Here is a 13,194-nt window from a genome sequence, read left to right on the forward strand (position 1 = left end):
CTTGCTTTTGAACTTCTAGGTGGGCAGGAGTTGAGGCAAGTAGTGGGGTTTCACACTGTTGTGTGGAATTCAAACTCTAACCACTGAACTATTGCACCCTCAAGGTAATAGTAAAAATGGCTTAAATAAGAAATAAATGTTCCTTTGCCTGAAAAGACAAACACGTATCTGCTACCTCCTATGGCTTTTTAAAATTTGGGTTGGTTAGCAGTCAAAGAATAGTAAAACAAAACAAAAAAATGTAGGCAATCAAGTGATTAAATTAAAATTCTTGAGTATTTTTTTTTCTTTTGTTCTGTTTCATAATCAGAAAGGTTTGGTCTGTAGTGAGTCAGTCATCTGTTAATCCTTCCTGCAATGTTTGAGTAAAATGATTTGCAAGATGAGAATGCAAAGTGGATAAATATTTGAGCCAAAATACATGAAGCTCATCTTTTCCTTCTGCATTCCAATCTTTTACCTTCTGCTGTTTGTTCTACAATCTCTGCTGCTACTACAATATTTTCCATGTTTTTAGCTTTTGCTTGTTTTTCTATATTAGATATCCATGTGGCCATTTTTGTGTTTTGTTTTTTGTTTTTGTTTTTTAAATGGTTACTTCAAATGTTTTTCCAAAATTTCAAAACATCTTCCTTATTTTTAGGGGATTCAAATGGTTTTGTATTTTTAATTAAAGTCTGAAATTGCCTATTTTGTGAGAACTGCTTGATCCCATTTTCAATTTTTGTTGCCACCACTCTTTTCTTCTATGATTTATGCAATTATTTTGCTGTTCATATTGCATCAGTTCTTCAAACTTGTTTTCATTTTTTTCCAGTTTCCATGCTTTATGTTTTCTTGCTTTATATTTTGTAACTTTTCAAAACTTATTTATTTTCTACTTTGATAACTGATTCATCTTTTGGCAAATTCTCTTCAGTTTAAGACTCAATTTTACTATTATTACATTTGTGAAACTATATGTAAACTATTAGCTTTTTAATCATTTTTATTCTAATTGCACATTTTTATTTAAACATTTGTTTCAAGTAGATTTCTGAGAGTAATCTTTGTCTTACAGTTTCTTTCATGCATTCCAAAACTTTTTCTCTCACTTGTAATTGATATACAGATTACTTTTTTCTGCTTCATCAGTTTGAATTTGTCTCTTCAAAATTTTCATTGGTTACATTCAAATGGATGTTTATGTTGACTTACCCTTCTTTGTAGTCCTTTTTTTCTTTTTCAGTTTAAAATTACTAATGTTTTCTGCTTTTAATATAATGTCCTAGCTCACCCTTATAAGATGAAAAAAACCCTTGTTTTGATAACTATTTTAATCTTATTTAATTAGGAATCATGCATCCACCCTACCACAAAGATATTATTAAGAAATTAGAGCTTTAATCGGGATAACTGATTTACCTGTAATTAGTTGCTTTTAAACCCTTTGTGCTTTCTCATTTCTCAAGAAAAAACACAGCTATAATCAAGTTTTGGAACATGAATTCACTCTTAACTGTCAGATATAAAATAAAAGCAGAAGTTAACCAAATAACAGTCAGATGAAGAACCAGTGTTTTTATTATTATTCTAAGATATTCAAATGTCTACTTGGTACTTTGCCTTCTTTTTGTGAGCTTTACATTCTAGGAAAGAAATATTGACTTTCATTTTCCCTCCTGCACTCAGCCTTTTAGAGGTTTACATTCATCAGTGCATCTCCATATACAGCTAAATCTCATTCATCTCTGAAATGTCAGTAAACTTTTAATATAAAAGTTAGTGCATTCTATGACAACTCAGCCATTTTTTAAATGGACAGGGAAAGGCTTTTCTGCATTTTCAAAATTAAGCAGTAGTCAAGATCATTCTAACATATGCTAATGTTTTATTAGAAAGTGTTATGTGAGAGTATTTCTGTGAGAGGAGCGGGGATGGAAATCCACTTGAAGTTATACCATTATTACAACGTGAGAACATGCTCAAGCTGAATTTCCCATGATTCAATTTTATGCTAAAAAGGTGCTGATCATAGAATCACAGAGCCAGAAGGGACCTTGGAGGTCTTCTAGTTTAACCCAGGCAGGAGTCCTTATGCAATCCTGGACCAATAGTTATTCATTCTTTTCTTGAAAACCTCCAGTGATGGAGCTCCTACAACTCCAGAAGGCAAGGTGTTCCATTCTTTCCTACTGTCAGGAAGTCATCAAGTCATACAAGGCTTTTATTGGTCAGTTTGAATGTCCTTACTCAGAAGCTATACCCATTCTCCCTAGAAAATCCATTGCTGGGTGAACCTACCTTGAGAATTAAAGGCAGCTCTAGACAGAAAGGTAATGCTGGCAATATATCTAATTTATACATATATAATCAAAAATAACATGATAGCTGAATCTATATCACAGAGTTTGGTCTATATTCTCCTTCCCACCCCCACCAGTTTTTACACCTACGGTAGTTCCAAAATCAATTGATCAGAGTAGAAAGGACTGATTCTTCTAAATTTCACAATGAAACATCCATCTAGAAAATCCCATAGTATTGCTGTGGAGAAATAAAATCTGTTCACTCTAATAATATATCATTACAAAAGTGGTTAATAGATAAATTCCTAATACAATAATTCTGCTACTCTTGTTGCTACTCTTATTTATAGTCTGAATACTATAGTTATCAGAAATCTTGGTTATTCATGAGGGGGCACTTTTGCTCTCCCTCCAGTACAGTTGATGTAGTTGCATATAATGCCTCTTCTTCCTTATGACCATCTAATTATTATAGTCATAGTCTGGTCTTCAAAGTAGATTGTCTGAAAGACTATATTCAGAAAAGCCTTAATAGTCATCACAGGCCTGGAGTTATCTGAGTGGATGATAACAAACCTTGTTCAGTACAAGGCCTTTTGACTAGATGATTTATATATTCCCAAGTGTGATTATCATCCCTCACCTTTGTTACTATCAGCAGCCAAATTATTAAGGATAAAATTATATATCCATAATCCCCATATATTCTACTATTTACTATGGAGAATTTATTAAAACAAACTGATATAAATTTTACCTATACTATCTCCATCCTTGGAATCTAAATCAAACCTAAACAGTGGCTTGGTATGAATAAAAACAATTCTAAGCACAAACCAATCATAGAAAGGGGGGAAAAATTACTCTCCTTAGCAATATTATCTCAGGCTACAGAAGGATGAAAAGCAGGCTAAAGCCCTTCAAAACATCCTAAGCAAACCAAAAGACCCAGTAACCCAAGAAGAAAAAACAGGAGTCGTCCAGTGGTGGGATTCAGCCAGTTCACACCTGTTCATTAGAACCCGTAGCTAATTTTTTGTTGCTCAAGCTCAGAATGGACTTCTGGAATCTGCATCCACACAGAGAACCAGTTGTTCACATATTTGAATCCCACCACTGGAATCATCTATAACATACAATGTAAGAACTGCAACAACCACTATGTAGGACAAACAGGCAGAAGACTGGCAGAATGCATCCATGAACACCAACTGGCAGTTAAAAGGCATGACAAAAATTCTTTAATTTTACAACATATAGACAGATTTAACCATAGTTTCAATTGGGAAAATGTGACAATCCTAGATCAGGCCAAATTCAAAAATGTCAGGGAATTTCTAAAAGCCTGACACTGAGAAATCAGCCATCAATAGACACATAGACATTAACAATATCTATAGATTATGAAAATGAGACAATTAACCAGCCCAGAAGAGAAAAAGACTCCAGCACCAGTAATCGGCACTCAGATCAACATAGATTAACTCCATTAGTAAACAGCCCAACCAAAGAATCCCCAAGACCATCCCCACACACAGAGAGAGGCAAGATACCAGAATATAAACCGAAATCAAACAGCACTCCTTACTAGCACTGATGATGTTACCTAGTTAGGGTGATGAAACATCTGCAAGAAAACAAGCAAGCTCAGAGAGCAACAAGGACCCTGCATTCCAACTCTGAGCTACAAATATTCTCCTTCATTAATATTATCTCAGAGTACAGAAAGATGGAAAGCAGCTATAAATATTGTATAAAAGGAAAAAGAGCCAGTGCTTAAAAGCCCTCTGCTATCTCTTGTACAGTGCTTTCACACAGCTATCCATTAGTGCAATGTTGCACTCTAGTTTATATTACTTGGTCAGCACAAGATCATTGGGAGAGATATACATGAGTAAAGAGATACACATGAACTATCTCAGTGGGAATTTCTACACTTGTATCAACCATTGCATCTTATGCTTGGAAACATTTTTTTCCTATTACATACCCCATGATGTTGCTTTCATTTAATCAACAGTCCATGAGTAAGACAAACGTAAGTCATCCTTAGCAGTATCAGTTTTAAAATAGCATTTTCCACATTATGCTATCATCACCCAAGGCAATTTGAAGGTGCTGAAAAAGCTTTTAAAGTTTGTCACCCATTACCAAGGAGGGAAGAAAGCTGACTGCCTGGGGAATTGAAAAACTGGCAGCAGAGGCAAGAAATGAATGGGTGGCTGGGGATAGCAAATATCATGCTGGTATTGTTTGCTGCCAACTGAAGAATGGGTGGATTGCACCTCAGCTCTGCAGCCGGGAAAGGTTTTTGAATCTTTGAAATTCAAAGGTTGCATCCCATTTTGCCACCTTAAGATAGCTTCATAAAGACAAAGCCTGAAATGAATTTCAGAAATATTTCAAGATATGAAATATCTTTTATGAAATATTTTTAACGACTTGGAGCTTCCATTTTATAGTCAAGGTGAACCAACAATCAATCAGAATAGAGCTTGAAGGGACCTTGGAGGTCTTCTAGCCCAAGCAGGAGACCCTATACCGTTTTAGACAAGTGACTGTCCAGTCTCTTCTTAAAAACCTCCAATGAGGAAGCACCCAAACTTTTAATGGCAAGCTCTTCCACTGGTTAACTGTCCTGACTGTTAGGAAGTTTCTCCTTAATTCCAGGTTGCTTCTAATTTCAACAGCAACTTTCACAGAATCTTGATGTCACTACAGAACAGATATTAATACTGATCTTTGAATAATGTAATGATGCAGATGTATCATTTCCAGACTTTTAACACTGGTTACTTTCAGTGTGTGATTCCTGCCCAAACTACGAAGGAAAACTTCACTTTTTCCTGAAAAATATGTGTAATAGGTAGGGTTTCTTTAAAATTACATTCAAAATTTACTTGAAGTCAGTCATTACCTCTTAACCTAATCTCATTGAACAAAGTGTCATCCTGATTAACTAATAATTAAACTATGTATAAATGTATGTATTCAATATTATTTTTTTTATAGTAAGTGGATGGCAGTCTCTGCCAGACTATAACCAAGGTCATGTTCCACCTGTTTGAATCTTCCACAGAAGTGAACAGAATATGGTATTATCATAAACTAAGCTAGAGGGAAGGGAAATTTGTATCAGGCAGAAAGTTTTTAAACTAAGACAAATTGTTTCTAAATAAAAATATAAGTTTAAATAAAAAAAACAAAAGGCACAGAGTTCTAACCTTGGAAAAGCAATGTTTGCATTCTTTATCTTCAGATTCTTCAGAATCTTACATAGATAGTGTTATGTCCCGAGCCTTGCAAACGGCTCGGGCGTTTGCAGGCAGTCCCGGGCAGGTGCAAAGCTGCCCGGGACCAGACAGGCTGTCGCCAGCGCCGTGCGCATGCACGGGTGCTGGCGCGGGAAAAGTATCGCATTTACCCGGGAAATGTCTATATAAGAAGTTGGGAGGTTTTGGGAGCTGCTAAAGCCATCTACTTGTAACGCAGAATAAAGAAAACTGAGAACTTCAACTGCTTCTCGTGTCTGCTTCCCACCAAGGACTCAACACTGGCGACGAAGGTGGGATTGCCTTACACCGCCTGGAAAGGAAGAAGTGTAAGCTTACCCAAGTGAGTCCTGAGCGGCGGAACGGCGTCGACTCGGCAGCTACCCGCCAATCCAGTGCGCATTCGGGGGTAGGCTGGCTGAGACCCGTCTCCTGAAGATGGCAAAAATCGGAAGGCTTTCGGAATTCGACGTCTCACATCCAGAGCGGTGGGAGTCATACGTAGCCAGGGTGGAGAACTACTTCAAGGCAAACCAAGTGAAGGAAGAGAGCTTGAAGGCTGCCACCCTGCTTTGTGTTTGCGGCCAAGACACCTTCGACATCGCAGAAAACCTTGCAGCACCTGTTCCAGTAGAGTCTGTAAGCTACGCAGATCTGAAGAAGCTACTGAAGGAGCACTTCCACCCCAAGATGTCCGTCATCGCATGGCGCCACACCTTCGAGCAGAGGGATCAACGGCCCGGTGAGTCGGCCAAAGAATTCATCGCCGCATTACGGAAGGCCGCCAAGCACTGCGAGTTCAAAGACCTCGAAGAACGACTGAGGGACCGATTCGTGTGCGGGTTAAGGCATCGAGATCTACAACAGAGACTTTTCGCTAAAGAAGAATTGTCCTACCAAGATGCCTTAAGGGAAGTCACCGCAGAAGAAGCAGCAGGCGGCGCTGTCAAGAACATGCGGCCGATCAGAAAAAGTCCAGAGGTTGCATCCGTGCACCAGGAAGACGTCCAAAGAAACTCCGAGGAGGATCCGGACGAGGAAGTCGACCGTCTCCACCCCACGAAGGAAGGGAATCAGAAAGGAAGCTCTTCAGCTCCGCTCAAGTGCATCGGCTGTGGAGGTCGCCACAGGAGAACCGACTGCAAGTTCCGCTCCGCTACCTGCCGGGCATGCGGCAAACAAGGACACATTGCAGCTGTGTGTCTGGGCCGACGAAAGGTACAACCTCAGGAAGAACTGCGCCTGAAAGGTACCAGATTCCCCAGCCAGAATAGGGTAGGGTTTTGCGCTTTGCGAAGAAGCATCCTTAGGACAGGCACACACAAGCCCATTAAGAAAAAGCTGTCACTCAAGGTGAAGCTACAAGGGGTTCCATTATCTATGGAACTAGACACAGGGTCTGCCTTTTCAATTATCTCCTTGCATACATTTAGGAAGATTTGTTCCGGTAGTGGAACTCAGGCCAAGTTAAGGCCTTCTGACATTGTGTTAACAGATTTTCAAAATTCAAGAGTGTGTGTTAAGGGGGAGGCCACCCTTAACGTGCAATACAAGAGTTTTGAAGGTCCACTAGACTTATTAGTAGTAGGGGGTGAACGAACGAGTCTCATAGGACTCGATTGGTTTGAGGCCCTGGGGATACACGTCACAGGACTCAACAGTTTACAAACACTCGACCTACAGGAAGTCTGCAAAGAATTTGCAGATGTTTTCAGCCCCCAGCTGGGCACATTCAAAGGACCCCCTGTGTCCTTAAAGCTAGACCCCACTGTCACTCCCATTAGAATTAAAGCAAGAAGGGTCCCTTTTGCTTTAAAGAGTAAAATTGACACTGAGTTAGACAAACTGATCCAACAGGGAATCCTAGAACCTGTTGATTCCAGTCCTTGGGAGACCCCCATTGTCACGCCTCTAAAGGCAAATGGGGACATTCGCATTTGTGCTGACTACAAATGCAGTCTGAATAAGGCATTGCAGCAACATGCCTATCCTGTTCCTGTGGTCAGTCATATTCTGGCCTCCTCAAGGGGGGGCGCGTTTTTGCAAAGCTTGACCTAGCTCAAGCGTATCAACAGCTGCCTGTTGATGATGATGCTGCTATAGCTCAGACTATTGTGACCCACAGGGGAGCCTTTAAGGTAAAAAGGCTGCAGTTTGGAGTGAATGTCGCTCCTGGGATTTTCCAAAGCGTAATGGAAAACACACTGCGGGGCATACCGGGGGTTTGCCCCTACTTTGATGATGTCTTAATTGCAGGAGACTCCACACACATTCTAGCTGAAAGGCTAAGAGCTGTTCTGTTAAGATTCAGGAAATCAGGCCTCAAGCTCAAAAAAGACAAATGCATGATTGGGGTGCCTTCTACTGAATTTCTGGGGTTCAAAATTGATGCTGCTGGGATTCACCCTGCTGAATCCAAACTGACTGCTATTTTAGAAGCACCTAGGCCAAAGTCCAAGGCCGAACTTCAGGCCTTCCTGGGCCTCCTGAATTTCTACAATTCTTTTCTTCCACAAAAAGCTAGTGTAGCTGAGCCTCTTCACAGGCTACTAGACAAGCAAGCAGTGTGGCAGTGGTCACAAACGCATGAGGGTTGTTTTAACAAAGTCAAGGCTTTGCTCACTTCTAACAGTGTACTTGCACATTTCAACGAGTCTCTTCCTGTGTGCATCGCTTGTGATGCGTCCCCTTACGGGGTTGGAGCTGTCCTGAGCCACCTCAGGTCTGATGGAACTCAGGTTCCTGTTGCATATTACTCCAGAACATTGTCTTCTGCTGAGCGCAACTACGCTCAGATAGACAGGGAGGCTCTGGCTGTTGTTGCTGGAATTAAAAAATTCCATGACTTTCTATATGGCAGGCACTTCACGGTCTTCACTGACCATAAGCCTCTGCTGGGACTGTTTACCACACGTAAGCAGACTCCCCAAATCATTTCCCCTAGAATGCTTAGGTGGTCTATTTTTTTGTCTGCATATGATTTTTCCTTACTCCACAAGCCTGGAAAAGAAATGGGCCATGCTGATGGCCTCAGTAGATTGCCTCTACCAGTAGTAGAAGCTGACTCTGCGCCAGCTGTCAACATTCTATCAATCCAAGCCTTGCCCGAGCTCCCTCTTAGTGCCAGGGATGTTGCCGCTGAAACAGGTACAGATCACACACTTTCACGTGTCCGTTCCTGGGTTTTGTCTGGTTGGCCTGAGCACTACCCTAGTCCTGAGTTTCAGAGTTTCTGGTCCAAAAGGAACGAGCTGTCCCTTTCTCAGGGTTGTCTGCTTTGGGGAAACAGAGTTGTCATTCCCACCTCAATGAGGACTAGGGTCTTAGAATCCCTCCACGAGGGTCATCCTGGCATTGTTCGTATGAAGGCTCTTGCGCGCAGCCACTTGTGGTGGCCTGGTTTAGATAAAGATATTGAGGCTAAGGTGCATGCATGCCACCTGTGCCAACGATCTCGCCCAGAGATGCCCCAAGCTCCCGTGCATAGATGGGAGGAAACACAGTCCCCATGGTCTAGGGTGCACATTGACTACGCTGGACCCTTTCAGGGCCAGTTCTTCTTGGTCCTTGTTGACAGCCATTCGAAAATGGCTTGAGGTTGTACCTGTCTCATCCACCACCACTGCAAAGACTATTCAGGTACTGAGGGGGATTTTTGCTGCACACGGGCTGCCAGATGTCATTGTGTCCGACAACGGCCCTCAATTCACTTCCTCCGAATTCCAAGCTTTCTTACAGGCAAACATGATTCGTCATGCCACGTCTGCACCCTTCCACCCGTCCACCAACGGTATGGCTGAACGTATGGTGCGCATCACAAAGGACGCATTGAAAAGACTCACCTACGGGGACTGGCATCACAGGTTGGCTGACTTTCTCCTTTCTTATCGCACCACACCGTCCACTTCTACAGGGAGAAGCCCAGCTGAACTTCGTTGGGGACGTCAACTTACTACTAAACTTGACCGGTTGCATCCGGACAGACTGCCTTCACCTACCTCACATCCTAGGGCACCTAGACAACTACTTGTGGGTGCCCCGGTTTGGGCTCGCAATTACGGGCCTGGTCATACATGGGTCCCCGCTTCTATTTCCAGGGTCACAGGTCCTCTCTCCTACGAGGTAGCCCTGGACAACGGTCGTGTCCTGCGTCGGCACATCGACCAACTCCGCCCTCGGCGGGACTTTTCAGATGAGACTCCTGGGTCTTTTCCAGGGGGGGAGGGGGACCCTTTGGAGCAAAGGGAAGGGCACGAGCTGCTGCCCATCTCCACTGATGGAGCCACAAACGGCCCATCCCAGGGTTCCGCGAGAGCTCCGAACAAGAATTCTATGAGCCTACCTAATTACCAGGCATCCACGCCTACTCCAGCCAGGGAGTCACCCCGGGGGCATACTCACTTTCCACACACATCACACAGCACTCCAGTCACGGAGGATACCCGGGGGCATCCCAACAAATCATTCCCCACAAGAGAGCTGGCACACAATTCCCAAGGTTGGCCTGACCTTACCCCAAATCCTACAGGGGGTCAAACATACAGGGAGGTGGTCGAGGAACCAAGTCCCGACTACAACACCTCTAGCCCAAATCAGGGAGTAACTGAGTTTTGGGAAAGTACAGAAACCCACACAAGCCCGGACACAGAACGGGGTTCAGGGAATGGACAGCCCCCTGACAGGTCTTGGATGGACCTAGGAGGTTCAACAGAGACGCCCAGCAGTGGCTATCACTTCAAGGGGCCCGAGGGTCTACAGCTAGGCAGGTCAACCAGGTCGCAAAGTGACAAAAGCCTGGCCTGATGAGCCCGGTGGGCGAGCAAGCAGGCCAGGCAGCGGGGCACAGTCCTTGGAAGGCACCAAGGCAAAATAAGGAGAACAGGCTCACATCTCCCTCCAGTCAGGGAACTCATGCTAGTAACCCAGAGCTGAGAAGGTCACAGAGAGCAAAGAAGTCTCCTAAATACTTAGAGGATTACATAACATTGCTGGCTAAACAAAAGCCAGGTAACGATAGGAGCACTGAGAAGCAGAACACTGCATAAAATAAATGATTATATGTTGGTAGTAGTTTTAGCCCGGGGGAAAGGGGTGTTATGTCCCGAGCCTTGCAAACGGCTCGGGCGTTTGCAGGCAGTCCCGGGCAGGTGCAAAGCTGCCCGGGACCAGACAGGCTGTCGCCAGCGCCGTGCGCATGCGCGGGTGCTGGCGCGGGAAAAGTATCGCATTTACCCGTGAAATGTCTATATAAGAAGTTGGGAGGTTTTGGGAGCTGCTAAAGCCATCTACTTGTAAGCTGAACGCAGAATAAAGAAAACTGAGAACTTCAACTGCTTCTCGTGTCTGCTTCCCGCCACGGACTCAACAGATAGATAGATAGATAGATAGATAGATAGATAGATAGATAGATAGATAGATAGATAGATAGATAGATAGATTGGTGTGTGATCTAGGTAGATTGATAGATTGATATACATCTGTAAGAGTATAGTGTGGGAATGAAATTGGGCTCCACCTCTTTTTATCATCTTACTCTGTGAAGTAAAACAATAGTATGCACAGCTACTTTGTAATTTTTTACTCTACTCATTCTAGAAAAACAGGAACAGATTCTCTGTTTTAAAGTATTCTATTGTTCAGTACAAAGTAGCAGGTGGCATCCTTTCAGTTGTAAAATATAACATTATTTGTTATATGAATAACATATTCATGTAGCATAATGTTAATATGTAAAACTATGATATTAAGCTTGGCCATATACTGGCTTCTATTCTTGCAATATTAAAAATCTAAAAGAAATGGAGAATTATGATATGAAAAAAAAATCTGATCAAGATGGGAAAATTCTTCCTGGCTATATGTCCAGTGAAAGGGATGGGAGGTGGGATAGGTGCTAGGGTGCTGTTACCCTGGTACCATAAATATTTTGTCACTGTCTTCAATTATTAAGGCAATATACTCTTTCTCTTTGTGGTTAATTATTTACATTTTGTTAGCAAATCTTCTGTGAAACTGTAAACCAGAGTAAATTAGCTGAGTTACAGAAGCGGCATTTGTTTTTAATTATTAAAATTATGCCACGGGAAATGTAGTTTGCTTTCCTGTTTAATAGCTCCCCTATTGTCTTAGCACAGGAGGAAAGTCTTCTTCCTGATTAGAGGAAGTGGCAAACTTGTGTTGTAATCTTCACCATGAGTATTAAGCAAAACAAAGAATAGCCTTATGCTCCTGCAAAGCAAGCTTAAGCAATGTTTGTTCTATGAGGAGTACTAAACACATCTTGTCTCAGAGGATACATTTGGCTATATTTATAGTGATTCACATCTGAGCATTCAACTTCACCTATGTAGTGACTCACTTAAGAACAGATAGCTCACTGTAGGCTTTCTGCCCTCACTGCTTGGCTACTGTGTTTACTTCAGTTTTTTAAACTGAATTTGGTGCTTATTTCAACTTTTGTTCAATATATTGCTGAGCAATTTACAGAGTTTAACACAAAACTAAAATTTTGAAAAGTCAAATATATCTCTCCAGTACCGATACTGAATTATGGATTATTCAGTCCTATTTCATCCACTGCATACTAATAAACCTCTGACATGTTGCCCTATGTGGCCATTGGTTTAACTTAATTGGGCCCTTGAACCACTTTTAAGTCTTGTGAAAAAGAGGAGCTCAAATTTCAGGTAGAAATGCTTCTTCCCTCAACAGTTACTGGTATCTGTTCCCTGATAAGAGAGCAGACTGATGGCAGATGTTGCTGTTGCATAGTCTGAAAAAGATGGTGTCCCTCCCTTCCTTCCTTCCTTCCTTCCTTCCTCCCTCCCTCCCTCCCTTTCTATTATGGTTACTTTTAGGACCTTGAACAACCTGGATTATGTTTTTTTTTTTTAATCTGAAGGCCTGGGTGAAGAGAAACCCCTGAATTACTGTGACCCCAAATTCAATTATAGCATACTCCTGGATGCAGGGTCACACCAGAATTTTTTGGCAGTTGCCCTTGACAAGTGGCATCTGACAACTTACTCTGTGGGTACTTGCCATAGTTAACTATAATTCATTTAGTTCCCCAACAGATAACTGACATATTGGGAATGCTGTCTTCACTAATTGTAGGAATATGGCAGAAGCCCAATATATATTATGGGAATAACTGATATTTTACTTAGAAGCAAGAGAAGCAAAGGAAGTCAGAGGACTGCTGATGACTATCCTTATAGGCATTTTGTATATGTTTTCCTGTGCTTGGTTTCTGAGGTTTCTGAGGTTTCCTGTGCTTGAATATACTCTTCATGCAATAATTATTTGAGGTTGTACACCATTGAAAATATGATTTGGAAGAACATTTCATATCTGACCCAAATGCAGCATCACTTTATTGTTCATTAGCCCAGCCCAATAGTTTCTTGGGCTATTCTGTGAGCCAGGGCAGGGAAGGAAAAAGGTTCTGGCTCCTTTAATAATCACATTAATTTCAACTCCTTAAAGCAGATGCATTTTTTTAAAGTCTACATGTAAGTGTGAAAAAGTTGTGCCCTGTTTTTGAATAATGGAAATGTGTTTGCATGAGGCCTGAAGCTCTTCTTCCAAATGATGTTCAAAGCATGTGCAGCCCTAATTATTATTGTTTTGCG

This window comes from Crotalus tigris, unplaced genomic scaffold (assembly GCF_016545835.1).
Source record: "Crotalus tigris isolate CLP2741 ecotype Arizona unplaced genomic scaffold, ASM1654583v1 scf7180000019785.270883, whole genome shotgun sequence".
In the NCBI taxonomy this organism is placed as follows: Eukaryota; Metazoa; Chordata; class Lepidosauria; order Squamata; family Viperidae; genus Crotalus; species Crotalus tigris.